The sequence below is a fragment of the Gadus morhua genome, chromosome 9, assembly GCF_902167405.1.
Source record: "Gadus morhua chromosome 9, gadMor3.0, whole genome shotgun sequence".
In the NCBI taxonomy this organism is placed as follows: Eukaryota; Metazoa; Chordata; class Actinopteri; order Gadiformes; family Gadidae; genus Gadus; species Gadus morhua.
The window spans coordinates 6,672,938-6,700,711 of record NC_044056.1 but is presented as its reverse complement, the minus strand read 5'-3'; the positions used below and the strand labels follow the sequence as shown (position 1 = coordinate 6,700,711).

At 38.9% G+C, this 27,774-nt stretch overlaps 38 non-coding genes across 38 annotated transcripts; all 38 read left to right on the top strand.

The window, feature by feature from the left end:
• Window position 1: 1 nt before the first annotated feature.
• On the top strand, window positions 2–143 carry LOC115551663 (U4 spliceosomal RNA). Its single transcript, XR_003978160.1, has one exon. It is a non-coding gene; the product is annotated as a U4 spliceosomal RNA (small nuclear RNA).
• A 1,286-nt stretch (window positions 144–1,429) lies between these two features.
• LOC115551668 (U4 spliceosomal RNA) lies at window positions 1,430–1,571 on the top strand. Its single transcript, XR_003978166.1, has one exon. It is a non-coding gene; the product is annotated as a U4 spliceosomal RNA (small nuclear RNA).
• A 486-nt stretch (window positions 1,572–2,057) lies between these two features.
• LOC115551667 (U4 spliceosomal RNA) lies at window positions 2,058–2,199 on the top strand. Its single transcript, XR_003978165.1, has one exon. It is a non-coding gene; the product is annotated as a U4 spliceosomal RNA (small nuclear RNA).
• A 476-nt stretch (window positions 2,200–2,675) lies between these two features.
• Window positions 2,676–2,817, top strand: LOC115551631 (U4 spliceosomal RNA). The gene has a single exon (XR_003978124.1). It is a non-coding gene; the product is annotated as a U4 spliceosomal RNA (small nuclear RNA).
• Window positions 2,818–3,294: 477 nt separating this feature from the next.
• On the top strand, window positions 3,295–3,436 carry LOC115551617 (U4 spliceosomal RNA). The gene has a single exon (XR_003978111.1). It is a non-coding gene; the product is annotated as a U4 spliceosomal RNA (small nuclear RNA).
• A 487-nt stretch (window positions 3,437–3,923) lies between these two features.
• On the top strand, window positions 3,924–4,065 carry LOC115551647 (U4 spliceosomal RNA). Its single transcript, XR_003978143.1, has one exon. It is a non-coding gene; the product is annotated as a U4 spliceosomal RNA (small nuclear RNA).
• Window positions 4,066–4,553: 488 nt separating this feature from the next.
• On the top strand, window positions 4,554–4,695 carry LOC115551646 (U4 spliceosomal RNA). Its single transcript, XR_003978142.1, has one exon. It is a non-coding gene; the product is annotated as a U4 spliceosomal RNA (small nuclear RNA).
• Window positions 4,696–5,179: 484 nt separating this feature from the next.
• Window positions 5,180–5,321, top strand: LOC115551623 (U4 spliceosomal RNA). Its single transcript, XR_003978117.1, has one exon. It is a non-coding gene; the product is annotated as a U4 spliceosomal RNA (small nuclear RNA).
• A 476-nt stretch (window positions 5,322–5,797) lies between these two features.
• LOC115551619 (U4 spliceosomal RNA) lies at window positions 5,798–5,939 on the top strand. The gene has a single exon (XR_003978113.1). It is a non-coding gene; the product is annotated as a U4 spliceosomal RNA (small nuclear RNA).
• A 493-nt stretch (window positions 5,940–6,432) lies between these two features.
• LOC115551662 (U4 spliceosomal RNA) lies at window positions 6,433–6,574 on the top strand. Its single transcript, XR_003978159.1, has one exon. It is a non-coding gene; the product is annotated as a U4 spliceosomal RNA (small nuclear RNA).
• A 482-nt stretch (window positions 6,575–7,056) lies between these two features.
• Window positions 7,057–7,198, top strand: LOC115551637 (U4 spliceosomal RNA). Its single transcript, XR_003978131.1, has one exon. It is a non-coding gene; the product is annotated as a U4 spliceosomal RNA (small nuclear RNA).
• A 476-nt stretch (window positions 7,199–7,674) lies between these two features.
• Window positions 7,675–7,816, top strand: LOC115551622 (U4 spliceosomal RNA). The gene has a single exon (XR_003978116.1). It is a non-coding gene; the product is annotated as a U4 spliceosomal RNA (small nuclear RNA).
• A 493-nt stretch (window positions 7,817–8,309) lies between these two features.
• LOC115551661 (U4 spliceosomal RNA) lies at window positions 8,310–8,451 on the top strand. Its single transcript, XR_003978158.1, has one exon. It is a non-coding gene; the product is annotated as a U4 spliceosomal RNA (small nuclear RNA).
• A 486-nt stretch (window positions 8,452–8,937) lies between these two features.
• Window positions 8,938–9,079, top strand: LOC115551635 (U4 spliceosomal RNA). The gene has a single exon (XR_003978129.1). It is a non-coding gene; the product is annotated as a U4 spliceosomal RNA (small nuclear RNA).
• A 476-nt stretch (window positions 9,080–9,555) lies between these two features.
• On the top strand, window positions 9,556–9,697 carry LOC115551621 (U4 spliceosomal RNA). Its single transcript, XR_003978115.1, has one exon. It is a non-coding gene; the product is annotated as a U4 spliceosomal RNA (small nuclear RNA).
• A 493-nt stretch (window positions 9,698–10,190) lies between these two features.
• On the top strand, window positions 10,191–10,332 carry LOC115551659 (U4 spliceosomal RNA). The gene has a single exon (XR_003978155.1). It is a non-coding gene; the product is annotated as a U4 spliceosomal RNA (small nuclear RNA).
• A 486-nt stretch (window positions 10,333–10,818) lies between these two features.
• LOC115551634 (U4 spliceosomal RNA) lies at window positions 10,819–10,960 on the top strand. Its single transcript, XR_003978127.1, has one exon. It is a non-coding gene; the product is annotated as a U4 spliceosomal RNA (small nuclear RNA).
• A 476-nt stretch (window positions 10,961–11,436) lies between these two features.
• On the top strand, window positions 11,437–11,578 carry LOC115551645 (U4 spliceosomal RNA). Its single transcript, XR_003978141.1, has one exon. It is a non-coding gene; the product is annotated as a U4 spliceosomal RNA (small nuclear RNA).
• Window positions 11,579–12,071: 493 nt separating this feature from the next.
• Window positions 12,072–12,213, top strand: LOC115551658 (U4 spliceosomal RNA). Its single transcript, XR_003978154.1, has one exon. It is a non-coding gene; the product is annotated as a U4 spliceosomal RNA (small nuclear RNA).
• A 486-nt stretch (window positions 12,214–12,699) lies between these two features.
• Window positions 12,700–12,841, top strand: LOC115551633 (U4 spliceosomal RNA). Its single transcript, XR_003978126.1, has one exon. It is a non-coding gene; the product is annotated as a U4 spliceosomal RNA (small nuclear RNA).
• A 476-nt stretch (window positions 12,842–13,317) lies between these two features.
• Window positions 13,318–13,459, top strand: LOC115551650 (U4 spliceosomal RNA). The gene has a single exon (XR_003978147.1). It is a non-coding gene; the product is annotated as a U4 spliceosomal RNA (small nuclear RNA).
• Window positions 13,460–13,946: 487 nt separating this feature from the next.
• Window positions 13,947–14,088, top strand: LOC115551654 (U4 spliceosomal RNA). The gene has a single exon (XR_003978151.1). It is a non-coding gene; the product is annotated as a U4 spliceosomal RNA (small nuclear RNA).
• Window positions 14,089–14,575: 487 nt separating this feature from the next.
• Window positions 14,576–14,717, top strand: LOC115551666 (U4 spliceosomal RNA). Its single transcript, XR_003978164.1, has one exon. It is a non-coding gene; the product is annotated as a U4 spliceosomal RNA (small nuclear RNA).
• A 487-nt stretch (window positions 14,718–15,204) lies between these two features.
• On the top strand, window positions 15,205–15,346 carry LOC115551632 (U4 spliceosomal RNA). The gene has a single exon (XR_003978125.1). It is a non-coding gene; the product is annotated as a U4 spliceosomal RNA (small nuclear RNA).
• Window positions 15,347–15,822: 476 nt separating this feature from the next.
• LOC115551644 (U4 spliceosomal RNA) lies at window positions 15,823–15,964 on the top strand. Its single transcript, XR_003978139.1, has one exon. It is a non-coding gene; the product is annotated as a U4 spliceosomal RNA (small nuclear RNA).
• A 493-nt stretch (window positions 15,965–16,457) lies between these two features.
• Window positions 16,458–16,599, top strand: LOC115551657 (U4 spliceosomal RNA). Its single transcript, XR_003978153.1, has one exon. It is a non-coding gene; the product is annotated as a U4 spliceosomal RNA (small nuclear RNA).
• Window positions 16,600–17,085: 486 nt separating this feature from the next.
• On the top strand, window positions 17,086–17,227 carry LOC115551652 (U4 spliceosomal RNA). Its single transcript, XR_003978149.1, has one exon. It is a non-coding gene; the product is annotated as a U4 spliceosomal RNA (small nuclear RNA).
• Window positions 17,228–17,703: 476 nt separating this feature from the next.
• Window positions 17,704–17,845, top strand: LOC115551649 (U4 spliceosomal RNA). Its single transcript, XR_003978145.1, has one exon. It is a non-coding gene; the product is annotated as a U4 spliceosomal RNA (small nuclear RNA).
• A 487-nt stretch (window positions 17,846–18,332) lies between these two features.
• LOC115551653 (U4 spliceosomal RNA) lies at window positions 18,333–18,474 on the top strand. Its single transcript, XR_003978150.1, has one exon. It is a non-coding gene; the product is annotated as a U4 spliceosomal RNA (small nuclear RNA).
• Window positions 18,475–18,961: 487 nt separating this feature from the next.
• On the top strand, window positions 18,962–19,103 carry LOC115551665 (U4 spliceosomal RNA). The gene has a single exon (XR_003978162.1). It is a non-coding gene; the product is annotated as a U4 spliceosomal RNA (small nuclear RNA).
• A 487-nt stretch (window positions 19,104–19,590) lies between these two features.
• Window positions 19,591–19,732, top strand: LOC115551641 (U4 spliceosomal RNA). Its single transcript, XR_003978136.1, has one exon. It is a non-coding gene; the product is annotated as a U4 spliceosomal RNA (small nuclear RNA).
• A 476-nt stretch (window positions 19,733–20,208) lies between these two features.
• On the top strand, window positions 20,209–20,350 carry LOC115551620 (U4 spliceosomal RNA). Its single transcript, XR_003978114.1, has one exon. It is a non-coding gene; the product is annotated as a U4 spliceosomal RNA (small nuclear RNA).
• Window positions 20,351–20,843: 493 nt separating this feature from the next.
• On the top strand, window positions 20,844–20,985 carry LOC115551656 (U4 spliceosomal RNA). Its single transcript, XR_003978152.1, has one exon. It is a non-coding gene; the product is annotated as a U4 spliceosomal RNA (small nuclear RNA).
• A 492-nt stretch (window positions 20,986–21,477) lies between these two features.
• LOC115551640 (U4 spliceosomal RNA) lies at window positions 21,478–21,619 on the top strand. The gene has a single exon (XR_003978135.1). It is a non-coding gene; the product is annotated as a U4 spliceosomal RNA (small nuclear RNA).
• Window positions 21,620–22,112: 493 nt separating this feature from the next.
• Window positions 22,113–22,254, top strand: LOC115551670 (U4 spliceosomal RNA). The gene has a single exon (XR_003978168.1). It is a non-coding gene; the product is annotated as a U4 spliceosomal RNA (small nuclear RNA).
• Window positions 22,255–22,741: 487 nt separating this feature from the next.
• Window positions 22,742–22,883, top strand: LOC115551643 (U4 spliceosomal RNA). Its single transcript, XR_003978138.1, has one exon. It is a non-coding gene; the product is annotated as a U4 spliceosomal RNA (small nuclear RNA).
• A 476-nt stretch (window positions 22,884–23,359) lies between these two features.
• On the top strand, window positions 23,360–23,502 carry LOC115551672 (U4 spliceosomal RNA). The gene has a single exon (XR_003978171.1). It is a non-coding gene; the product is annotated as a U4 spliceosomal RNA (small nuclear RNA).
• Window positions 23,503–23,978: 476 nt separating this feature from the next.
• On the top strand, window positions 23,979–24,120 carry LOC115551639 (U4 spliceosomal RNA). Its single transcript, XR_003978133.1, has one exon. It is a non-coding gene; the product is annotated as a U4 spliceosomal RNA (small nuclear RNA).
• The last annotated feature ends 3,654 nt before the right edge of the window (window positions 24,121–27,774 follow it).

Below are 27,774 nucleotides of genomic sequence, written 5' to 3'. Positions count from 1 at the left end.
TATCTTTGCGCAGCGGCAGTATCGTAGCCTATGAGGTCTAACTGAGGCGCGATTATTGCTAGTTGAAAACTTTACCCAATACCCCGCCAAAGACGACTTGCAATATAGTCGGCGATGGCAATTTTTGACAGTTCTAAGCAGACTGATAATATGTGCAAAATAAATTATCCTTCAATTTGTACAGCAATTTGTGCTTGATGGCTGAGCGTATTATTCCTATAGAAGAAGCCTATAGAAGAAGCCTGCCTCCCTCCCCATGCCCGGAACAATCCATTTCCCCCCCTTCCGATGAGGCAGTTTAATGAGGATAATCCCCAGGAGATGCAGCCTTCCGTGTACAGTAGTGCTGTGTGTTCCAGAAGAGGGAGAAGGCGGCAGCACCGCCGTTGGATACGAAAAGAGGGACGGTTTAGACAGAGATACAACAACAAGGCAGTACAGTCATCTGTTGTGGCGAGCAGCGTCAGGAACAGAGAGAGACCCGGACTGACAGCATTTTCTCGGGAGGAGAATCAACAAGGACTTGAATCGGGCTACTGTCTCGCCCTCTTCAACAGAGGGGATATAAGGGCATACACACCCAAACACAAGGGAGGAAAAGTAACGTCACAACCAGTTCTGTTAATTTGAGAATCAATGAGGCTGTTCGCGACAGGCTGGGTCTATCCAGTAGGCACGTGGTGTCACACACAACCGGGTCTCACCAGTGGTGACGGTGCGAGATGAGAAGAGCTGCCTGCAGCTGAGGTGACGGAGCAGATGTTTAAAACCGGTATAATATGTGAAATTAAAACATACAGCGTTTGCGATTCGTTGCGATGCAATGAGTTGAGCCGTGAAAGTGAGTGTTTCGGAGCACAGTCTGGCGTACTTTTTTTTTAGCGTAAATTATCAAGTAGGCTAGGGTTGTTATGATGCAATACAACGGTATTGAGTGATATGGCATGGTGTAGCTGTGGGCATGCTGGTGGCGGGGGCATGACCGTGGAAGTAGGTTAACGTCTTGGGTCCGGTGTGGACGTATTATTGTGCTGACATATCGGGAATAACGTAAACTGTTGCATTACACAATTACCAGACGCGTATGAATTCCTTGATCGATATTATTCTCAAATCCTAACGGCAATGTATCCGTTCCGGCATAAATACGAATTGTATTAGGCCTATGTCATAATGTTATAACAAAATAAACGCTGTTACATATTTTACATCCTTGTTCAGGAGTTGGGATGCATGTGACCGTTAAGCGGGAAGAAAATCACTGCCAAGTAAACGAGGAAAACCGAGGATTACGTCACACCGGTTCCTCTCCAAGTCTTGAAGGATAACTAGTGCTGATGATCAAATGTTCAGAAACGTCGGCATAATATACCCTTGTCCAAGAGGTTGTAGTGAAAAACAAATAAACTCTGTCAATCATTCTATCGTTGTCTTTGCGCAGCGGCAGTATCGTAGCCTATGAGGTCTAACTGAGGCGTGATTATTGCTAGTTGAAAACTTTACCCAATACCCCGCCAAAGACGACTTGCAATATAGTCGGCGATGGCAATTTTTGACAGTTCTAAGCAGACTGATAATATGTTCAAAATAAATTATCCTTCAATTTGTACAGCAATTTGTGCTTGATGGCTGAGCGTATTATTCCTAATTTCATATTATCTGTCTGTTTGCCCTGCTTGACCACTATACTACAGGCACTGTTTGCGTAAAGTATCAGTAATAACACCAAGGTTTTATTAAGTAAGCGAGTGTTTTCCATGCTAATGACATGGGCGCTAGTCTACTCACTTCATGTTGTGATTTCGTCCCACAATGCAATGTAGAATCTACAGTGTAGATCCCAGGTTGTATCAAGTTTGTTTCAAGTTTGTTTCATTCAACAAATGTTGACATATTTAACAAATGTGAAACAATATGACTTAAAAACTGCTACATGATGTGCTGTACGAACCTAAACTAGTGCTGATGATCAAATGTTCAGAAACGTCGGCATAATATACCCTTGTCCAAGAGGTTGTAGTGAAAAACAAATAAACTCTGTCAATCATTCTATCGTTGTCTCTGCGCAGCGGCAGTATCGTAGCCTATGAGGTCAAACTGAGGCGCGATTATTGCTAGTTGAAAACTTTACCCAATACCCCGCCAAAGACGACTTGCAATATAGTCGGCGATGGCAATTTTTGACAGTTTCTAAGGAGACTGATTATATGTTCAAAATAAATTATCCTTCAATTTGTACAGCAATTTGTGCTTGATGACTGAGCGTATTATTCCTAATTTCATATTATCTGTCTGTTTGCCCTACTTGACCACTATACTACAGGCACTGTTTGCGTAAAGTATCAGTAATAACACCAAGGTTTTATTAAGTAAGCGAGTGTTTTCCATGCTAATGACATGGGCGCTAGTCTACTCACTTCATGTTGTGATTTCGTCCCACAATGTAATGTAGAATCTACAGTGTAGATCCCAGGTTGTATCAAGTTTGTTTCATTAAACAAATGTTGACATATTTAACAAATGTGAAACAATATGACTTAAAAACTGCTACATGATGTGCTGTACGAACCTAAACTAGTGCTGATGATCAAATGTTCAGAAACGTCGGCATAATATACCCTTGTCCAAGAGGTTGTAGTGAAAAACAAATAAACTCTGTCAATCATTCTATCGTTATCTTTGCGCAGCGGCAGTATCGTAGCCTATGAGGTCTAACTGAGGCGCGATTATTGCTAGTTGAAAACTTTACCCAATACCCCGCCAAAGACGACTTGCAATATAGTCGGCAATGGCAATTTTTGACAGTTTCTAAGGAGACTGATAATATGTTCAAAATAAATTATCCTTCAATTTGTACAGCAATTTGTGCTTGATGGCTGAGCGTATTATTCCTAATTTCATATTATCTGTCTGTTTGCCCTACTTGACCACTATACTACAGGCACTGTTTGCGTAAAGCATCAGTAATAACACCAAGGTTTTATTAAGTAAGCGAGTGTTTTCCATGCTAATGACATGGGCGCTAGTCTACTCACTTCATGTTGTGATTTCGTCCCACAATGCAATGTAAAAATCTACAGTGTAGATCCCAGGTTGTATCAAGTTTGTTTCATTCAACAAATGTTGACATATTTAACAAATGTGAAACAATATGACTTAAAAACTGCTACATGATGTGCTGTACTAACCTAAACTAGTGCTGATGATCAAATGTTCAGAAACGTCGGCATAATATACCCTTGTCCAAGAGGTTGTAGTGAAAAACAAACAAACTCTGTCAATCATTCTATCGTTATCTTTGCGCAGCGGCAGTATCGTAGCCTATGAGGTCTAACTGAGGCGCGATTATTGCTAGTTGAAAACTTTACCCAATACCCCGCCAAAGACGACTTGCAATATAGTCGGCGTTGGCAATTTTTGACAGTTTCTAAGGAGACTGATAATGTGTTCAAAATAAATTATCCTTCAATTTATACAGCAATTTGTGCTTCATGACTGAGCGTATTATTCCTAATTTCATATTATCTGTCTGTTTGACCTATTTGACCACTATACTACAGGCACTGCTTGCGTAAAGTATCAGTAATAACACCAAGGTTTTATTAAGTAAGCGAGTGTTTTCCATGCTAATGACATGGGCGCTAGTCTACTCACTTCATGTTGTGATTTTGTCCCACAATGCAATGTAGAATCTACAGTGTAGATCCCAGGTTGTATCAAGTTTGTTTCAAGTTTGTTTCATTCAACAAATGTTGACATATTTAACAAATGTGAAACAATATGACTTAAAAACTGCTACATGATGTGCTGTACGAACCTAAACTAGTGCTGATGATCAAATGTTCAGAAACGTCGGCATAATATACCCTTGTCCAAGAGGTTGTAGTGAAAAACAAATAAACTCTGTCAATCATTCTGTCGTTATCTTTGCGCAGCGGCAGTATCGTAGCCTATGAGGTCTAACTGAGTCGCGATTATTGCTAGTTGAAAACTTTACCCAATACCCCGCCAATGACGACTTGCAATATAGTCGGCAATGGCAATTTTTGACAGTTTCTAAGGAGACTGATAATATGTTCAAAATAAATTATCCTTCAATTTGTACAGCAATTTGTGCTTGATGGCTGAGCGTATTATTCCTAATTTCATATTATCTGTCTGTTTGCCCTACTTAACCACTATACTACAGGCACTGTTTGCGTAAAGTATCAGTAATAACACCAAGGTTTTATTAAGTAAGCGAGTGTTTTCCATGCTAATGACATGGGCGCTAGTCTACTCACTTCATGTTGTGATTTCGTCCCACAATGCAATGTAAAAATCTACAGTGTAGATCCCAGGTTGTATCAAGTTTGTTTCAAGTTTGTTTCATTCAACAAATGTTGACATATTTAACAAATGTGAAACAATATGACTTAAAAACTGCTACATGATGTGCTGTACTAACCTAAACTAGTGCTGATGATCAAATGTTCAGAAACGTCGGCATAATATACCCTTGTCCAAGAGGTTGTAGTGAAAAACAAATAAACTCTGTCAATCATTCTGTCGTTATCTTTGCGCAGCGGCAGTATCGTAGCCTATGAGGTCTAACTGAGTCGCGATTATTGCTAGTTGAAAACTTTACCCAATACCCCGCCAATGACGACTTGCAATATAGTCGGCAATGGCAATTTTTGACAGTTTCTAAGGAGACTGATAATATGTTCAAAATAAATTATCCTTCAATTTGTACAGCAATTTGTGCTTGATGGCTGAGCGTATTATTCCTAATTTCATATTATCTGTCTGTTTGCCCTACTTAACCACTATACTACAGGCACTGTTTGCGTAAAGTATCAGTAATAACACCAAGGTTTTATTAAGTAAGCGAGTGTTTTCCATGCTAATGACATGGGCGCTAGTCTACTCACTTCATGTTGCGATTTCGTCCCACAATGCAATGTAAAAATCTACAGTGTAGATCCCAGGTTGTATCAAGTTTGTTTCAAGTTTGTTTCATTCAACAAATGTTGACATATTTAACAAATGTGAAACAATATGACTTAAAAACTGCTACATGATGTGCTGTACTAACCTAAACTAGTGCTGATGATCAAATGTTCAGAAACGTCGGCATAATATACCCTTGTCCAAGAGGTTGTAGTGAAAAACAAACTCTGTCAATCATTCTATCGTTATCTTTGCGCAGCGGCAGTATCGTAGCCTATGAGGTCTAACTGAGGCGCGATTATTGCTAGTTGAAAACTTTACCCAATACCCCGCCAAAGACGACTTGCAATATAGTCGGCGATGGCAATTTTTGACAGTTTCTAAGGAGACTGATAATATGTTCAAAATAAATTATCCTTCAATTTGTACAGCAATTTGTGCTTCATGACTGAGCGTATTATTCCTAATTTCATATTATCTGTCTGTTTGACCTACTTGACCACTATACTACAGGCACTGCTTGCATAAAGTATCAGTAATAACACCAAGGTTTTATTAAGTAAGCGAGTGTTTTCCATGCTAATGACATGGGCGCTAGTCAACTCACTTCATGTTGTGATTTCGTCCCACAATGTAATGTAGAATCTACAGTGTAGATCCCAGGTTGTATCAAGTTTGTTTCATTCAACAAATGTTGACATATTTAACAAATGTGAAACAATATGTCTTAAAAACTGCTACATGATGTGCTGTACTAACCTAAACTAGTGCTGATGATCAAATGTTCAGAAACGTCGGCATGACATACCCTTGTCCAAGAGGTTGTAGTGAAAAAGAAACAAACTCTGTCAATCATTCTATCGTTATCTTTGCGCAGCGGCAGTATCGTAGCCTATGAGGTTTAACTGAGGCGCGATTATTGCTAGTTGAAAACTTTACCCAATACCCCGCCAAAGACGACTTGCAATATAGTCGGCGATGGCAATTTTTGACAGTTTCTAAGGAGACTGATAATATGTTCAAAATAAATCATCCCTCAATTTGTACAGCAATTTGTGTTTGACTACTGAGCGTACTATTCCTAATTTCATATTATCTGTCTGTTTGACCTACTTGACCACTATACTACCGGCACTGCTTGCGTAAAGTATCAGTAATAACACCAAGGTTTTATTAAGTAAGCGAGTGTTTTCCATGCTAATGACATGGGCGCTAGTCTACTCACTTCATGTTGTGATTTCGTCCCACAATGCAATGTAGAATCTACGGTGTAGATCCCAGGTTGCATCAAGTTTGTTTCAAGTTTGTTTCATTCAACAAATGTTGACATATTTAACAAATGTGAAACAATATGACTTAAAAACTGCTAGGCCTACATTATGTGCTGTACTAACCTAAACTAGTGCTGATGATCAAATGTTCAGAAACGTCGGCATGACATACCCTTGTCCAAGAGGTTGTAGTGAAAAACAAACAAACTCTGTCAATCATTCTATCGTTATCTTTGCGCAGCGGCAGTATCGTAGCCTATGAGGTCTAACTGAGGCGCGATTATTGCTAGTTGAAAACTTTACCCAATACCCCGCCAAAGACGACTTGCAATATAGTCGGCGATGGCAATTTTTGACAGTTCTAAGCAGACTGATAATATGTTCAAAATAAATTATCCTTCAATTTGTACAGCAATTTGTGCTTGATGGCTGAGCGTATTATTCCTAATTTCATATTGTCTGTTTGCCCTGCTTGACCACTATACTACAGGCACTGTTTGCGTAAAGTATCAGTAATAACGCCAAGGTTTTATTAAGTAAGCGAGTGTTTTCCATGCTAATGACATGGGCGCTAGTCTACTCACTTCATGTTGTGATTTCGTCCCACAATGCAATGTAGAATCTACAGTGTAGATCCCAGGTTGTATCAAGTTTGTTTCAAGTTTGTTTCATTCAACAAATGTTGACATATTTAACAAATGTGAAACAATATGACTTAAAAACTGCTACATGATGTGCTGTACGAACCTAAACTAGTGCTGATGATCAAATGTTCAGAAACGTCGGCATAATATACCCTTGTCCAAGAGGTTGTAGTGAAAAACAAATAAACTCTGTCAATCATTCTATCGTTATCTTTGCGCAGCGGCAGTATCGTAGCCTATGAGGTCAAACTGAGGCGCGATTATTGCTAGTTGAAAACTTTACCCAATACCCCGCCAAAGACGACTTGCAATATAGTCGGCGATGGCAATTTTTGACAGTTTCTAAGGAGACTGATTATATGTTCAAAATAAATTATCCTTCAATTTGTACAGCAATTTGTGCTTGATGACTGAGCGCATTATTCCTAATTTCATATTATCTGTCTGTTTGCCCTACTTGACCACTATACTACAGGCACTGTTTGCGTAAAGTATCAGTAATAACACCAAGGTTTTATTAAGTAAGCGAGTGTTTTCCATGCTAATGACATGGGCGCTAGTCTACTCACTTCATGTTGTGATTTCGTCCCACAATGTAATGTAGAATCTACAGTGTAGATCCCAGGTTGTATCAAGTTTGTTTCATTCAACAAATGTTGACATATTTAACAAATGTGAAACAATATGTCTTAAAAACTGCTACATGATGTGCTGTACTAACCTAAACTAGTGCTGATGATCAAATGTTCAGAAACGTCGGCATGACATACCCTTGTCCAAGAGGTTGTAGTGAAAAAGAAACAAACTCTGTCAATCATTCTATCGTTATCTTTGCGCAGCGGCAGTATCGTAGCCTATGAGGTCTAACTGAGGCGCGATTATTGCTAGTTGAAAACTTTACCCAATACCCCGCCAAAGACGACTTGCAATATAGTCGGCGATGGCAATTTTTGACAGTTTCTAAGGAGACTGATAATATGTTCAATATAAATCATCCCTCAATTTGTACAGCAATTTGTGTTTGACTACTGAGCGTACTATTCCTAATTTCATATTATCTGTCTGTTTGACCTACTTGACCACTATACTACCGGCACTGCTTGCGTAAAGTATCAGTAATAACACCAAGGTTTTATTAAGTAAGCGAGTGTTTTCCATGCTAATGACATGGGCGCTAGTCTACTCACTTCATGTTGTGATTTCGTCCCACAATGCAATGTAGAATCTACGGTGTAGATCCCAGGTTGCATCAAGTTTGTTTCAAGTTTGTTTCATTCAACAAATGTTGACATATTTAACAAATGTGAAACAATATGACTTAAAAACTGCTAGGCCTACATTATGTGCTGTACTAACCTAAACTAGTGCTGATGATCAAATGTTCAGAAACGTCGGCATGACATACCCTTGTCCAAGAGGTTGTAGTGAAAAACAAACAAACTCTGTCAATCATTCTATCGTTATCTTTGCGCAGCGGCAGTATCGTAGCCTATGAGGTCTAACTGAGGCGCGATTATTGCTAGTTGAAAACTTTACCCAATACCCCGCCAAAGACGACTTGCAATATAGTCGGCGATGGCAATTTTTGACAGTTCTAAGCAGACTGATAATATGTGCAAAATAAATTATCCTTCAATTTGTACAGCAATTTGTGCTTGATGGCTGAGCGTATTATTCCTAATTTCATATTATCTGTCTGTTTGCCCTGCTTGACCACTATACTACAGGCACTGTTTGCGTAAAGTATCAGTAATAACACCAAGGTTTTATTAAGTAAGCGAGTGTTTTCCATGCTAATGACATGGGCGCTAGTCTACTCACTTCATGTTGTGATTTCGTCCCACAATGCAATGTAGAATCTACAGTGTAGATCCCAGGTTGTATCAAGTTTGTTTCAAGTTTGTTTCATTCAACAAATGTTGACATATTTAACAAATGTGAAACAATATGACTTAAAAACTGCTACATGATGTGCTGTACGAACCTAAACTAGTGCTGATGATCAAATGTTCAGAAACGTCGGCATAATATACCCTTGTCCAAGAGGTTGTAGTGAAAAACAAATAAACTCTGTCAATCATTCTATCGTTATCTTTGCGCAGCGGCAGTATCGTAGCCTATGAGGTCAAACTGAGGCGCGATTATTGCTAGTTGAAAACTTTACCCAATACCCCGCCAAAGACGACTTGCAATATAGTCGGCGATGGCAATTTTTGACAGTTTCTAAGGAGACTGATTATATGTTCAAAATAAATTATCCTTCAATTTGTACAGCAATTTGTGCTTGATGACTGAGCGTATTATTCCTAATTTCATATTATCTGTCTGTTTGCCCTACTTGACCACTATACTACAGGCACTGTTTGCGTAAAGTATCAGTAATAACACCAAGGTTTTATTAAGTAAGTGAGTGTTTTCCATGCTAATGACATGGGCGCTAGTCAACTCACTTCATGTTGTGATTTCGTCCCACAATGTAATGTAGAATCTACAGTGTAGATCCCAGGTTGTATCAAGTTTGTTTCATTCAACAAATGTTGACATATTTAACAAATGTGAAACAATATGTCTTAAAAACTGCTACATGACGTGCTGTACTAACCTAAACTAGTGCTGATGATCAAATGTTCAGAAACGTCGGCATGACATACCCTTGTCCAAGAGGTTGTAGTGAAAAAGAAACAAACTCTGTCAATCACTCTATCGTTATCTTTGCGCAGCGGCAGTATCGTAGCCTATGAGGTCTAACTGAGGCGCGATTATTGCTAGTTGAAAACTTTACCCAATACCCCGCCAAAGACGACTTGCAATATAGTCGGCGATGGCAATTTTTGACAGTTTCTAAGGAGACTGATAATATGTTCAAAATAAATCATCCCTCAATTTGTACAGCAATTTGTGTTTGACTACTGAGCGTACTATTCCTAATTTCATATTATCTGTCTGTTTGACCTACTTGACCACTATACTACCGGCACTGCTTGCGTAAAGTATCAGTAATAACACCAAGGTTTTATTAAGTAAGCGAGTGTTTTCCATGCTAATGACATGGGCGCTAGTCTATTCACTTCATGTTGTGATTTCGTCCCACAATGCAATGTAGAATCTACGGTGTAGATCCCAGGTTGCATCAAGTTTGTTTCAAGTTTGTTTCATTCAACAAATGTTGACATATTTAACAAATGTGAAACAATATGACTTAAAAACTGCTAGGCCTACATTATGTGCTGTACTAACCTAAACTAGTGCTGATGATCAAATGTTCAGAAACGTCGGCATGACATACCCTTGTCCAAGAGGTTGTAGTGAAAAACAAACAAACTCTGTCAATCATTCTATCGTTATCTTTGCGCAGCGGCAGTATCGTAGCCTATGAGGTCTAACTGAGGCGCGATTATTGCTAGTTGAAAACTTTACCCAATACCCCGCCAAAGACGACTTGCAATATAGTCGGCGATGGCAATTTTTGACAGTTCTAAGCAGACTGATAATATGTTCAAAATAAATTATCCTTCAATTTGTACAGCAATTTGTGCTTGATGGCTGAGCGTATTATTCCTAATTTCATATTATCTGTCTGTTTGCCCTGCTTGACCACTATACTACAGGCACTGTTTGCGTAAAGTATCAGTAATAACGCCAAGGTTTTATTAAGTAAGCGAGTGTTTTCCATGCTAATGACATGGGCGCTAGTCTACTCACTTCATGTTGTGATTTCGTCCCACAATGCAATGTAGAATCTACAGTGTAGATCCCAGGTTGTATCAAGTTTGTTTCAAGTTTGTTTCATTCAACAAATGTTGACATATTTAACAAATGTGAAACAATATGACTTAAAAACTGCTACATGATGTGTTGTACGAACCTAAACTAGTGCTGATGATCAAATGTTCAGAAACGTCGGCATAATATACCCTTGTCCAAGAGGTTGTAGTGAAAAACAAATAAACTCTGTCAATCATTCTATCGTTATCTTTGCGCAGCGGCAGTATCGTAGCCTATGAGGTCAAACTGAGGCGCGATTATTGCTAGTTGAAAACTTTACCCAATACCCCGCCAAAGACGACTTGCAATATAGTCGGCGATGGCAATTTTTGACAGTTTCTAAGGAGACTGATTATATGTTCAAAATAAATTATCCTTCAATTTGTACAGCAATTTGTGCTTGATGACTGAGCGCATTATTCCTAATTTCATATTATCTGTCTGTTTGCCCTACTTGACCACTATACTACAGGCACTGTTTGCGTAAAGTATCAGTAATAACACCAAGGTTTTATTAAGTAAGCGAGTGTTTTCCATGCTAATGACATGGGCGCTAGTCTACTCACTTCATGTTGTGATTTCGTCCCACAATGTAATGTAGAATCTACAGTGTAGATCCCAGGTTGTATCAAGTTTGTTTCATTCAACAAATGTTGACATATTTAACAAATGTGAAACAATATGTCTTAAAAACTGCTACATGATGTGCTGTACTAACCTAAACTAGTGCTGATGATCAAATGTTCAGAAACGTCGGCATGACATACCCTTGTCCAAGAGGTTGTAGTGAAAAAGAAACAAACTCTGTCAATCATTCTATCGTTATCTTTGCGCGGCGGCAGTATCGTAGCCTATGAGGTCTAACTGAGGCGCGATTATTGCTAGTTGAAAACTTTACCCAATACCCCGCCAAAGACGACTTGCAATATAGTCGGCGATGGCAATTTTTGACAGTTTCTAAGGAGACTGATAATATTTTCAATATAAATCATCCCTCAATTTGTACAGCAATTTGTGTTTGACTACTGAGCGTACTATTCCTAATTTCATATTATCTGTCTGTTTGACCTACTTGACCACTATACTACCGGCACTGCTTGCGTAAAGTATCAGTAATAACACCAAGGTTTTATTAAGTAAGCGAGTGTTTTCCATGCTAATGACATGGGCGCTAGTCTACTCACTTCATGTTGTGATTTCGTCCCACAATGCAATGTAGAATCTACGGTGTAGATCCCAGGTTGCATCAAGTTTGTTTCAAGTTTGTTTCATTCAACAAATGTTGACATATTTAACAAATGTGAAACAATATGACTTAAAAACTGCTAGGCCTACATTATGTGCTGTACTAACCTAAACTAGTGCTGATGATCAAATGTTCAGAAACGTCGGCATGACATACCCTTGTCCAAGAGGTTGTAGTGAAAAACAAACAAACTCTGTCAATCATTCTATCGTTATCTTTGCGCAGCGGCAGTATCGTAGCCTATGAGGTCTAACTGAGGCGCGATTATTGCTAGTTGAAAACTTTACCCAATACCCCGCCAAAGACGACTTGCAATATAGTCGGCGATGGCAATTTTTGACAGTTCTAAGCAGACTGATAATATGTGCAAAATAAATTATCCTTCAATTTGTACAGCAATTTGTGCTTGATGGCTGAGCGTATTATTCCTAATTTCATATTATCTGTCTGTTTGCCCTGCTTGACCACTATACTACAGGCACTGTTTGCGTAAAGTATCAGTAATAACACCAAGGTTTTATTAAGTAAGCGAGTGTTTTCCATGCTAATGACATGGGCGCTAGTCTACTCACTTCATGTTGTGATTTCGTCCCACAATGCAATGTAGAATCTACAGTGTAGATCCCAGGTTGTATCAAGTTTGTTTCAAGTTTGTTTCATTCAACAAATGTTGACATATTTAACAAATGTGAAACAATATGACTTAAAAACTGCTACATGATGTGCTGTACGAACCTAAACTAGTGCTGATGATCAAATGTTCAGAAACGTCGGCATAATATACCCTTGTCCAAGAGGTTGTAGTGAAAAAGAAATAAACTCTGTCAATCATTCTATCGTTATCTTTGCGCAGCGGCAGTATCGTAGCCTATGAGGTCAAACTGAGGCGCGATTATTGCTAGTTGAAAACTTTACCCAATACCCCGCCAAAGACGACTTGCAATATAGTCGGCGATGGCAATTTTTGACAGTTTCTAAGGAGACTGATTATATGTTCAAAATAAATTATCCTTCAATTTGTACAGCAATTTGTGCTTGATGACTGAGCGTATTATTCCTAATTTCATATTATCTGTCTGTTTGCCCTACTTGACCACTATACTACAGGCACTGTTTGCGTAAAGTATCAGTAATAACACCAAGGTATTATTAAGTAAGTGAGTGTTTTCCATGCTAATGACATGGGCGCTAGTCAACTCACTTCATGTTGTGATTTCGTCCCACAATGTAATGTAGAATCTACAGTGTAGATCCCAGGTTGTATCAAGTTTGTTTCATTCAACAAATGTTGACATATTTAACAAATGTGAAACAATATGTCTTAAAAACTGCTACATGACGTGCTGTACTAACCTAAACTAGTGCTGATGATCAAATGTTCAGAAACGTCGGCATGACATACCCTTGTCCAAGAGGTTGTAGTGAAAAACAAACAAACTCTGTCAATCATTCTATCGTTACCTTTGCGCAGCGGAAGTATCGTAGCCTATGAGGTCTAACTGAGGCGCGATTATTGCTAGTTGAAAACTTTACCCAATACCCCGCCAAAGACGACTTGCAATATAGTCGGCGATGGCAATTTTTGACAGTTTCTAAGGAGACTGATAATATGTTCAAAATAAATTATCCTTCAATTTGTACAGCAATTTGTGCTTGATGGCTGAGCGTATTATTCCTAATTTCATATTATCTGTCCGTTTGCCCTACTTGACCACTATACTACAGGCACTGTTTGCGTGAAGTATCAGTAATAACACCAAGGTTTTATTAAGTAAGCGAGTGTTTTCCATGCTAATGACATGGGCGCTAGTCTACTCACTTCATGTTGTGATTTCGTCCCACAATGCAATGTAGAATCTACAGTGTAGATCCCAGGTTGTATCAAGTTTGTTTCAAGTTTGTTTCATTCAACAAATGTTGACATATTTAACAAATGTGAAACAATATGACTTAAAAACTGCTACATGATGTGCTGTACTAACCTAAACTAGTGCTGATGATCAAATTTTCAGAAACGTCGGCATAATATACCCTTGTCCAAGAGGTTGTAGTGAAAAACAAACAAACTCTGTCAATCATTCTATCGTTATCTTTGCGCAGCGGCAGTATCGTAGCCTATGAGGTCTAAATGAGGCGCGATTATTGCTAGTTGAAAACTTTACCCAATACCCCGCCAAAGACGACTTGCAATATAGTCGGCGATGGCAATTTTTGACAGTTTCTAAGGAGACTGATTATATGTTCAAAATAAATTATCCTTCAATTTGTACAGCGATTTGTGCTTGATGACTGAGCGTATTATTCCTAATTTCATGTTATCTGTCTGTTTGCCCTACTTGACCACTATACTACAGGCACTGTTTGCGTAAAGTATCAGTAATAACACCAAGGTTTTATTAAGTAAGCGAGTGTTTTCCATGCTAATGACATGGGCGCTAGTCTACTCACTTCATGTTGTGATTTCGTCCCACAATGCAATGTAGAATCTACAGTGTAGATTCCAGGTTGTATCAAGTTTGTTTCAAGTTTGTTTCATTCAACAAATGTTGACATATTTAACAAATGTGAAACAATATGACTTAAAAACTGCTACATGATGTGCTGTACTAACCTAAACTAGTGCTGATGATCAAATGTTCAGAAACGTCGGCATAATATACCCTTGTCCAAGAGGTTGTAGTGAAAAACAAACAAACTCTGTCAATCGTTCTATCGTTATCTTTGCGCAGCGGCAGTATCGTAGCCTATGAGGTCTAACTGAGGCGCGATTATTGCTAGTTGAAAACTTTACCCAATACCCTGCCAAAGACGACTTGCAATATAGTCGGGGATGGCAATTTTTGACAGTTTCTAAGGAGACTGATAATATGTTCAAAATAAATTATCCTTCAATTTGTACAGCAATTTGTGCTTCATGACTGAGCGTATTATTCCTAATTTCATATTATCTGTCTGTTTGACCTATTTGACCACTATACTACAGGCACTGCTTGCGTAAAGTATCAGTAATAACACCAAGGTTTTATTAAGTAAGCGAGTGTTTTCCATGCTAATGACATGGGCGCTAGTCTACTCACTTCATGTTGTGATTTCGTCCCACAATGCAATGTAGAATCTACAGTGTAGATCCCAGGTTGTATCAAGTTTGTTTCAAGTTTGTTTCATTCAACAAATGTTGACATATTTAACAAATGTGAAACAATATGACTTAAAAACTGCTACATGATGTGCTGTACGAACCTAAACTAGTGCTGATGATCAAATGTTCAGAAACGTCGGCATAATATACCCTTGTCCAAGAGGTTGTAGTGAAAAACAAATAAACTCTGTCAATCATTCTATCGTTATCTTTGCGCAGCGGCAGTATCGTAGCCTATGAGGTCAAACTGAGGCGCGATTATTGCTAGTTGAAAACTTTACCCAATACCCCGCCAAAGACGACTTGCAATATAGTCGGCGATGGCAATTTTTGACAGTTTCTAAGGAGACTGATTATATGTTCAAAATAAATTATCCTTCAATTTGTACAGCAATTTGTGCTTGATGACTGAGCGCATTATTCCTAATTTCATATTATCTGTCTGTTTGCCCTACTTGACCACTATACTACAGGCACTGTTTGCGTAAAGTATCAGTAATAACACCAAGGTTTTATTAAGTAAGCGAGTGTTTTCCATGCTAATGACATGGGCGCTAGTCTACTCACTTCATGTTGTGATTTCGTCCCACAATGTAATGTAGAATCTACAGTGTAGATCCCAGGTTGTATCAAGTTTGTTTCATTCAACAAATGTTGACATATTTAACAAATGTGAAACAATATGTCTTAAAAACTGCTACATGATGTGCTGTACTAACCTAAACTAGTGCTGATGATCAAATGTTCAGAAACGTCGGCATGACATACCCTTGTCCAAGAGGTTGTAGTGAAAAAGAAACAAACTCTGTCAATCATTCTATCGTTATCTTTGCGCGGCGGCAGTATCGTAGCCTATGAGGTCTAACTGAGGCGCGATTATTGCTAGTTGAAAACTTTACCCAATACCCCGCCAAAGACGACTTGCAATATAGTCGGCGATGGCAATTTTTGACAGTTTCTAAGGAGACTGATAATATGTTCAATATAAATCATCCCTCAATTTGTACAGCAATTTGTGTTTGACTACTGAGCGTACTATTCCTAATTTCATATTATCTGTCTGTTTGACCTACTTGACCACTATACTACCGGCACTGCTTGCGTAAAGTATCAGTAATAACACCAAGGTTTTATTAAGTAAGCGAGTGTTTTCCATGCTAATGACATGGGCGCTAGTCTACTCACTTCATGTTGTGATTTCGTCCCACAATGCAATGTAGAATCTACGGTGTAGATCCCAGGTTGCATCAAGTTTGTTTCAAGTTTGTTTCATTCAACAAATGTTGACATATTTAACAAATGTGAAACAATATGACTTAAAAACTGCTAGGCCTACATTATGTGCTGTACTAACCTAAACTAGTGCTGATGATCAAATGTTCAGAAACGTCGGCATGACATACCCTTGTCCAAGAGGTTGTAGTGAAAAACAAACAAACTCTGTCAATCATTCTATCGTTATCTTTGCGCAGCGGCAGTATCGTAGCCTATGAGGTCTAACTGAGGCGCGATTATTGCTAGTTGAAAACTTTACCCAATACCCCGCCAAAGACGACTTGCAATATAGTCGGCGATGGCAATTTTTGACAGTTCTAAGCAGACTGATAATATGTGCAAAATAAATTATCCTTCAATTTGTACAGCAATTTGTGCTTGATGGCTGAGCGTATTATTCCTAATTTCATATTATCTGTCTGTTTGCCCTGCTTGACCACTATACTACAGGCACTGTTTGCGTAAAGTATCAGTAATAACACCAAGGTTTTATTAAGTAAGCGAGTGTTTTCCATGCTAATGACATGGGCGCTAGTCTACTCACTTCATGTTGTGATTTCGTCCCACAATGCAATGTAGAATCTACAGTGTAGATCCCAGGTTGTATCAAGTTTGTTTCAAGTTTGTTTCATTCAACAAATGTTGACATATTTAACAAATGTGAAACAATATGACTTAAAAACTGCTACATGATGTGCTGTACGAACCTAAACTAGTGCTGATGATCAAATGTTCAGAAACGTCGGCATAATATACCCTTGTCCAAGAGGTTGTAGTGAAAAAGAAATAAACTCTGTCAATCATTCTATCGTTATCGTTGCGCAGCGGCAGTATCGTAGCCTATGAGGTCAAACTGAGGCGCGATTATTGCTAGTTGAAAACTTTACCCAATACCCCGCCAAAGACGACTTGCAATATAGTCGGCGATGGCAATTTTTGACAGTTTCTAAGGAGACTGATTATATGTTCAAAATAAATTATCCTTCAATTTGTACAGCAATTTGTGCTTGATGACTGAGCGTATTATTCCTAATTTCATATTATCTGTCTGTTTGCCCTACTTGACCACTATACTACAGGCACTGTTTGCGTAAAGTATCAGTAATAACACCAAGGTATTATTAAGTAAGTGAGTGTTTTCCATGCTAATGACATGGGCGCTAGTCAACTCACTTCATGTTGTGATTTCGTCCCACAATGTAATGTAGAATCTACAGTGTAGATCCCAGGTTGTATCAAGTTTGTTTCATTCAACAAATGTTGACATATTTAACAAATGTGAAACAATATGTCTTAAAAACTGCTACATGACGTGCTGTACTAACCTAAACTAGTGCTGATGATCAAATGTTCAGAAACGTCGGCATGACATACCCTTGTCCAAGAGGTTGTAGTGAAAAACAAACAAACTCTGTCAATCATTCTATCGTTACCTTTGCGCAGCGGAAGTATCGTAGCCTATGAGGTCTAACTGAGGCGCGATTATTGCTAGTTGAAAACTTTACCCAATACCCCGCCAAAGACGACTTGCAATATAGTCGGCGATGGCAATTTTTGACAGTTTCTAAGGAGACTGATAATATGTTCAAAATAAATTATCCTTCAATTTGTACAGCAATTTGTGCTTGATGGCTGAGCGTATTATTCCTAATTTCATATTATCTGTCCGTTTGCCCTACTTGACCACTATACTACAGGCACTGTTTGCGTGAAGTATCAGTAATAACACCAAGGTTTTATTAAGTAAGCGAGTGTTTTCCATGCTAATGACATGGGCGCTAGTCTACTCACTTCATGTTGTGATTTCGTCCCACAATGCAATGTAGAATCTACAGTGTAGATCCCAGGTTGTATCAAGTTTGTTTCAAGTTTGTTTCATTCAACAAATGTTGACATATTTAACAAATGTGAAACAATATGACTTAAAAACTGCTACATGATGTGCTGTACTAACCTAAACTAGTGCTGATGATCAAATGTTCAGAAACGTCGGCATAATATACCCTTGTCCAAGAGGTTGTAGTGAAAAACAAACAAACTCTGTCAATCATTCTATCGTTATCTTTGCGCAGCGGCAGTATCGTAGCCTATGAGGTCTAAATGAGGCGCGATTATTGCTAGTTGAAAACTTTACCCAATACCCCGCCAAAGACGACTTGCAATATAGTCGGCGATGGCAATTTTTGACAGTTTCTAAGGAGACTGATTATATGTTCAAAATAAATTATCCTTCAATTTGTACAGCGATTTGTGCTTGACGACTGAGCGTATTATTCCTAATTTCATGTTATCTGTCTGTTTGCCCTACTTGACCACTATACTACAGGCACTGTTTGCGTAAAGTATCAGTAATAACACCAAGGTTTTATTAAGTAAGCGAGTGTTTTCCATGCTAATGACATGGGCGCTAGTCTACTCACTTCATGTTGTGATTTCGTCCCACAATGCAATGTAGAATCTACAGTGTAGATTCCAGGTTGTATCAAGTTTGTTTCAAGTTTGTTTCATTCAACAAATGTTGACATATTTAACAAATGTGAAACAATATGACTTAAAAACTGCTACATGATGTGCTGTACTAACCTAAACTAGTGCTGATGATCAAATGTTCAGAAACGTCGGCATAATATACCCTTGTCCAAGAGGTTGTAGTGAAAAACAAACAAACTCTGTCAATCGTTCTATCGTTATCTTTGCGCAGCGGCAGTATCGTAGCCTATGAGGTCTAACTGAGGCGCGATTATTGCTAGTTGAAAACTTTACCCAATACCCTGCCAAAGACGACTTGCAATATAGTCGGGGATGGCAATTTTTGACAGTTTCTAAGGAGACTGATAATATGTTCAAAATAAATTATCCTTCAATTTGTACAGCAATTTGTGCTTCATGACTGAGCGTATTATTCCTAATTTCATATTATCTGTCTGTTTGACCTATTTGACCACTATACTACAGGCACTGCTTGCGTAAAGTATCAGTAATAACACCAAGGTTTTATTAAGTAAGCGAGTGTTTTCCATGCTAATGACATGGGCGCTAGTCTACTCACTTCATGTTGTGATTTCGTCCCACAATGCAATGTAGAATCTACAGTGTAGATCCCAGGTTGTATCAAGTTTGTTTCAAGTTTGTTTCATTCAACAAATGTTGACATATTTAACAAATGTGAAACAATATGACTTAAAAACTGCTACATGATGTGCTGTACGAACCTAAACTAGTGCTGATGATCAAATGTTCAGAAACGTCGGCATAATATACCCTTGTCCAAGAGGTTGTAGTGAAAAACAAATAAACTCTGTCAATCATTCTATCGTTATCTTTGCGCAGCGGCAGTATCGTAGCCTATGAGGTCTAACTGAGGCGCGATTATTGCTAGTTGAAAACTTTACCCAATACCCCGCCAAAGACGACTTGCAATATGGTCGGCAATGGCAATTTTTGACAGTTTCTAAGGAGACTGATAATATGTTCAAAGTAAATTATCCCTCAATTTGTACAGCAATTTGTGCTTGATGACTGAGCGTATTATTCCTAATTTCATATTATCTGTCTGTTTGACCTACTTGACCACTATACTACAGGCACTGCTTGCATAAAGTATCAGTAATAACACCAAGGTTTTATTAAGTAAGCGAGTGTTTTCCATGCTAATGACATGGGCGCTAGTCAACCCACTTCATGTTGTGATTTCGTCCCACAATGTAATGTAGAATCTACAGTGTAGATCCCAGGTTGTATCAAGTTTGTTTCATTCAACAAATGTTGACATATTTAACAAATGTGAAACAATATGTCTTAAGAACTGCTACATGATGTGCTGTACTAACCTAAACTAGTGCTGATGATCAAATATTCAGAAACGTCGGCATGACATACCCTTGTCCAAGAGGTTGTAGTGAAAAAGAAACAAACTCTGTCAATCATTCTATCGTTATCTTTGCGCAGCGGCAGTATCGTAGCCTATGAGGTCTAACTGAGGCGCGATTATTGCTAGTTGAAAACTTTACCCAATACCCCGCCAAAGACGACTTGCAATATAGTCGGCGATGGCAATTTTTGACAGTTTCTAAGGAGACTGATAATATGTTCAAAATAAATCATCCCTCAATTTGTACAGCAATTTGTGTTTGACTACTGAGCGTACTATTCCTAATTTCATATTATCTGTCTGTTTGACCTACTTGACCACTATACTACCGGCACTGCTTGCGTAAAGTATCAGTAATAACACCAAGGTTTTATTAAGTAAGCGAGTGTTTTCCATGCTAATGACATGGGCGCTAGTCTACTCACTTCATGTTGTGATTTCGTCCCACAATGCAATGTAGAATCTACGGTGTAGATCCCAGGTTGCATCAAGTTTGTTTCAAGTTTGTTTCATTCAACAAATGTTGACATATTTAACAAATGTGAAACAATATGACTTAAAAACTGCTAGGCCTACATTATGTGCTGTACTAACCTAAACTAGTGCTGATGATCAAATGTTCAGAAACGTCGGCATGACATACCCTTGTCCAAGAGGTTGTAGTGAAAAACAAACAAACTCTGTCAATCATTCTATCGTTATCTTTGCGCAGCGGCAGTATCGTAGCCTATGAGGTCTAACTGAGGCGCGATTATTGCTAGTTGAAAACTTTACCCAATACCCCGCCAAAGACGACTTGCAATATAGTCGGCGATGGCAATTTTTGACAGTTCTAAGCAGACTGATAATATGTTCAAAATAAATTATCCTTCAATTTGTACAGCAATTTGTGCTTGATGGCTGAGCGTATTATTCCTAATTTCATATTATCTGTCTGTTTGCCCTGCTTGACCACTATACTACAGGCACTGTTTGCGTAAAGTATCAGTAATAACACCAAGGTTTTATTAAGTAAGCGAGTGTTTTCCATGCTAATGACATGGGCGCTAGTCTACTCACTTCATGTTGTGATTTCGTCCCACAATGCAATGTAGAATCTACAGTGTAGATCCCAGGTTGTATCAAGTTTGTTTCAAGTTTGTTTCATTCAACAAATGTTGACATATTTAACAAATGTGAAACAATATGACTTAAAAACTGCTAGGCCTACATTATGTGCTGTACTAACCTAAACTAGTGCTGATGATCAAATGTTCAGAAACGTCGGCATGACATACCCTTGTCCAAGAGGTTGTAGTGAAAAACAAACAAACTCTGTCAATCATTCTATCGTTATCTTTGCGCAGCGGCAGTATCGTAGCCTATGAGGTCTAACTGAGGCGTGATTATTGCTAGTTGAAAACTTTACCCAATACCCCGCCAAAGACGACTTGCAATATAGTCGGCGATGGCAATTTTTGGCAGTTTCTAAGGAGACTGATAATATGTTCGAAATAAATCATCCCTCAATTTGTACAGCAATTTGTGTTTGACTACCGAGCGTACTATTCCTAATTTCATATTATCTGTCTGTTTGACCTACTTGACCACTATACTACCGGCACTGCTTGCGTAAAGTATCAGTAATAACACCAAGGTTTTATTAAGTAAGCGAGTGTTTTCCATGCTAATGACATGGGCGCTAGTCTACTCACTTCATGTTGTGATTTCGTCCCACAATGCAATGTAGAATCTACGGTGTAGATCCCAGGTTGCATCAAGTTTGTTTCAAGTTTGTTTCATTCAACAAATGTTGACATATTTAACAAATGTGAAACAATATGACTTAAAAACTGCTAGGCCTACATTATGTGCTGTACTAACCTAAACTAGTGCTGATGATCAAATGTTCAGAAACGTCGGCATGACATACCCTTGTCCAAGAGGTTGTAGTGAAAAACAAACAAACTCTGTCAATCATTCAATCGTTATCTTTGCGCAGCGGCAGTATCGTAGCCTATGAGGTCTAACTGAGGCGCGATTATTGCTAGTTGAAAACTTTACCGAATACCCCGCCAAAGACGACTTGCAATATAGTCGGCGATGGCAATTTTTGACAGTTTCTAAGCAGACTGATAATATGTTCAAAATAAATTATCCTTCAAATTGTACAGCAATTTGTGCTTGATGGCTGAGCGTATTAGTCCTAATTTCATATTATCTGTCTGTTTGCCCTGCTTGACCACTATACTACAGGCACTGTTTGCGTAAAGTATCAGTAATAACACCAAGGTTTTATTAAGTAAGCGAGTGTTTTCCATGCTAATGACATGGGCGCTAGTCTACTCACTTCATGTTGTGATTTCGTCCCACAATGCAATGTAGAATCTACAGTGTAGATCCCAGGTTGTATCAAGTTTGTTTCAAGTTTGTTTCATTCAACAAATGTTGACATATTTAACAAATGTGAAACAATATGACTTAAAAACTGCTACACAATGTGCTGTACGAACCTAAACTAGTGCTGATGATCAAATGTTCAGAAACGTCGGCATAATATACCCTTGTCCAAGAGGTTGTAGTGAAAAACAAATAAACTCTGTCAATCATTCTATCGTTATCTTTGCGCAGCGGCAGTATCGTAGCCTATGAGGTCAAACTGAGGCGCGATTATTGCTAGTTGAAAACTTTACCCAATACCCCGCCAAAGACGACTTGCAATATAGTCGGCGATGGCAATTTTTGACAGTTTTTAAGGAGACTGATAATATGTTCAAAGTAAATTATCCCTCAATTTGTACAGCAATTTGTGCTTGATGACTGAGCGTATTATTCCTAATTTCATATTATCTGTCTGTTTGACCTACTTGACCACTATACTACAGGCACTGCTTGCATAAAGTATCAGTAATAACACCAAGGTTTTATTAAGTAAGCGAGTGTTTTCCATGCTAATGACATGGGCGCTAGTCAACTCACTTCATGTTGTGATTTCGTCCCACAATGTAATGTAGAATCTACAGTGTAGATCCCAGGTTGTATCAAGTTTGTTTCATTCAACAAATGTTGACATATTTAACAAATGTGAAGCAATATGTCTTAAAAACTGCTACATGATGTGCTGTACTAACCTAAACTAGTGCTGATGATCAAATGTTCAGAAACGTCGGCATGACATACCCTTGTCCATGAGGTTGTAGTGAAAAACAAACACACTCTGTCAATCATTCTATCTTTATCTTTGCGCAGCGGCAGTATCGTAGCCTATGAGGTCTAACTGAGGCGCGATTATTGCTAGTTGAAAACTTTACCCAATACCCCGTCAAAGACGACTTGCAATATAGTCGGAGATGGCAATTTTTTGACAGTTTCTAAGGAGACTGATAATATGTTCAAAATAAATTATCCTTCAATTTGTACAGTAATTTGTGCTTGATGACTGAGCGTATTATTCCTAATTTCATATTATCTGTCTGTTTGACCTACTTGACCACTATACTACAGGCACTGCTTGCATAAAGTATCAGTAATAACACCAAGGTTTTATTAAGTAAGCGAGTGTTTTCCATGCTAATGACATGGGCGCTAGTCAACTCACTTCATGTTGTGATTTCGTCCCACAATGTAATGTAGAATCTACAGTGTAGATCCCAGGTTGTATCAAGTTTGTTTCATTCAACAAATGTTGACATATTTAACAAATGTGAAGCAATATGTCTTAAAAACTGCTACATGATGTGCTGTACTAACCTAAACTAGTGCTGATGATCAAATGTTCAGAAACGTCGGCATGACATACCCTTGTCCATGAGGTTGTAGTGAAAAACAAACAAACTCTGTCAATCATTCTATCGTTATCTTTGCGCAGCGGCAGTATCGTAGCCTATGAGGTCCAACTGAGGCGCGATTATTGCTAGTTGAAAACTTTACCCAATACCCCGCCAAAGACGACTTGCAATATAGTCGGCGATGGCAATTTTTGACAGTTTCTAAGGAGACTGATAATATGTTCAAAATAATTTCTTTGAACAGTAATTTGTGTTGGATTACTGAGTGTATTCCGATAATTCGAGTTATCTATTTCTGTTTGACCTACTTGACCACTATATTTTTGAAAAAGTACAAATACAAACTGAAAAGCTATAGCGTCCCCGATTGTAATGGACTTCGCCACGCTCAGTGTGTTGCGTAATTCGAATTACATTTCAATCCGCAAATCTGCAAAAGATTTTGCAAAACGGATTGAAATGTATTTTGAATTTCGCATTTGACAAAATGTTATTCTATATTTATTGTTATAACTTTTGCAAATTTTATTGAGGATTTCATTGTCACTTTGCATGTTAAAATACACTTTGAATAACGTATTTACAAATTACATTATTAAATTGCTTAATGAATTGTCAATTGCATAATGTAAAGACTTATTGAATTTCATTGCCATTTGAATATTGCTACATATATGCTTCCATATACGGTATATGCTTCCTTACGCTAGCCTACTCAATTCATGTTTTCATTTCATCCCACAAAGCACTGCAGATTTATTTGTAAACTGATCTTTAGTCAATGCTTAAAACTTATAATAAAACATTGTTTGTTGTGAATTGTTAGAACTCGTTTTCTAGTAGGCTACCTTGTTTTTTTTTGCCCAGTGTATTTGCATAATAATAATAATAATAATTGTATTTATGAGTGCCTTTCTCGGCACTCAAGGACACCGTACAGAGGTACACAAAAGTCATTTGAGAGGAACACAATTAGAAAAAAAAAAAAAATGTATAGAAAGAAAGGAAAGTTGTTGCAACACAGACATAGTAATTGGCATCAGGTGGAATAGGCAGTTTTGAACAGATGGGTTTTGAGATGTGATTTGAAAAGTGGAAATGAAGTGATGATTCTGAGTTCGGGTGGTAAAGCATTCCAGAGACGGGGAGCAGAGCGGCTGAATGTTCTGTGCCCCATGGTGATGAGACGGGCAGAGGGTACAGACATGGCCACTAGATGTCACCCGTGGACTTATTATTGATATTTATCAAGTTAGCTCATTTACATTATGATACAAGTAATAATCTAGTAAAGCCTATCTACAAATGCAACAATCATATTCAAAGTTAAGTGTAGTCATTTAAAAGTGAGAATATGATTGCTGTAACTGTAAACATCAAATGGTCATCATTTTGTAAACTGTTAAGTTTATTTTGATCAGGCATTAGCATGTCTGGTTTGTTAGCTGTAGCCCAACCATCTTGTGTACCTGCCGTAGAGAAGTGTAATTTCGCTGATCTCTGATTAGGGCGAGACATGGGGGTGTTGTGCTGTCAGGAGGGTACGGGCTGTAATCAGTCTGTCTTCTCATCAGGTGTCGGGGTACACAGCCTCCCCTCTCTCTACGATAGTGATGATGAAAACTGCACCTCTTCCTCGCTCTCTATTAGTCAGATGCGATGCAATGAAATGTGATTTGTGAGAGAGACACTATTCTTGGCTTCTGATTAGACATGCCCTCTGAATACATAAGATGTTTGAGGGGGAACTAGCTACTACAGCTAGGTCTAAAGTACTCTGTAAGGGGAACGTAAGGCTACCATTGCTTTTGCAACTGTGCTATATATTATTTCAAATGTATCATGTGCTCAGTTTATCAGTATACCTTATTGTCTACAATAAGCACCCCGTCTTGAAACTGCATCTTTATTAATTTACTTTAATAAATTATATTTATTTGCCTTTTTGTAATCTTAATCGTATATGACCTCTGGAATTCCAGGGTCCATTGAAACAGGAATCCATCGGCCCTCATTGTGTAGTGGTTGTATAATCCTGTGTGTGGTCGGATGACCTGCATATGACCCAGTGCTTCTTCAACATTAGGAAATAATTTTACCATCTCCCACCTAATGGAGTGGTTGGTCCCTGAACTTAAAAGCAGCCATTGATTAACTCTTTTTTTCCAAAAGCCAGAATGCAGATCATATGCAAAGCCCAAAGAGTCCGAACATGTCAATAGGCTATTTCCTAGGTAACCCGTTTGCCATGGAAACCAGGCCGTAAATCCATGGAAATCAGAAATCAGTCCTTTAGGACAAGTGTGAATGTACTCACTATTTTCGAAACTGGTTCTCCTCTTACTTTACACTTTATACGTGCAATGCCATAACTAATTATCTTAAAAGAATCCTGCATCACTGCCTTAACGCATGCATCCCAAAATATAAACTTAAATCTCTGAGGTCCCCTGGAAGATAGTACAGTACCCCCCCCCCCCCCAAACAACGGGCTGCGCTACAGCTACTCATTCAGTCAGAAAACAGGATATTTGGTCATCACATGGCATCGAGGAATGTTCATAACTGGATCGACTTTTTCAACATCCTCAATTAATCCCTTCTGCCCTGTTCTTCAATGTCAGCAGGTTTTTTTTTAAAATCTTGGACGGGTATGAGAGGGGGCGCCCCCAATTTGTAGTTAGCCCGTGACATCCTGACACATCGTTTGCTCCTGAATTACCCTGTCGTCCCTGTAGGGAGACGTCGTTTGTCTCTTTTTCTTCCATCTTATTTATCTTTTTCACCCCCCCCCCCCCCCCCCCCCCCCCCCCCCGCTGTACCTGTCCCTTCCAGTCAATTGGCAGATCTAACAAATCTGAAAGGAACGATGGGCCTTCACCAATCGCCTGGCCATAATGTACACAGAACCTTGATGGGTTAGTCCTAGTGTGCAGCTGCGCTCATCCCCAGTGAATTGCAGATCTAGACTGAAGTCAAAACCACAGAATAAGACATTGTGTGTGTAGTGTGTGATTAGGTTTTGTTCATCTGTGTGTGCTTGCATGTGTGCACGCATGTGCGCGAGAGAGCGCGAGAGAGCGCGAGAGAGCGCGAGAGAGCGCGAGAGAGCGCGAGAGAGAGAGAGAGAGAGAGAGAGAGAGAGAGAGAGAGAGAGAGAGAGAGAGAGAGAGCTCAAAGGTTGTCAGGGAGAAATGGGACTATACTATTCCACTGGCACTCTATGAGCGGAGCGCCAGACAGCGGGGAGGAGAAGGAGGAGAAGGGTGAGGGGTAGCGGGGGTTGGTGGCTCAGAGCAGGGGTGTTGCTCAAATAGATCAGGCTCCCTTGCTTTTCCTCTAGGATCCCGCCGCTTTTAATTGGATTTCTTGGTGGAATGCATTTCCGGCGGCGCACAGACCTTCAAGACATGCACCCACTCACAAAGTAAATGTGCTCGCAACTGGGCACAGTGTGTTTGCAGGTAGATAGATCAGCCCCAAGAACAGTCTGTGTGTATCTTATTTACCGAGCGTGATCAAACTGTGCTTTATTGTGCCATGTATGACCGTGATAATGAATCCGGGGCTTCATCCGCAGACAGAAAAGTCAAGCCCTGTTGCTTTGGCCTCATGCAAAAATTCACATCCTGATTGAGCACAAAAGGATGCACAAGAGGCCCTCCTCTAATTACCCCCGAGAATAGGAGAAAGTCCCCAGTGTGAAGAAGCCCTTACCCTTGGTACTGAGAACCACCAAGTTTATTTGCCTCTTCCGTTTTAAATGGGCCAAGCCGCATGTAGCCAATACTCGAAAAGGCTAAAGATGTACCAGGAGACCCCATTATCTCCCGTCAAATTATATTACGATGCCTTTTGAGTGGT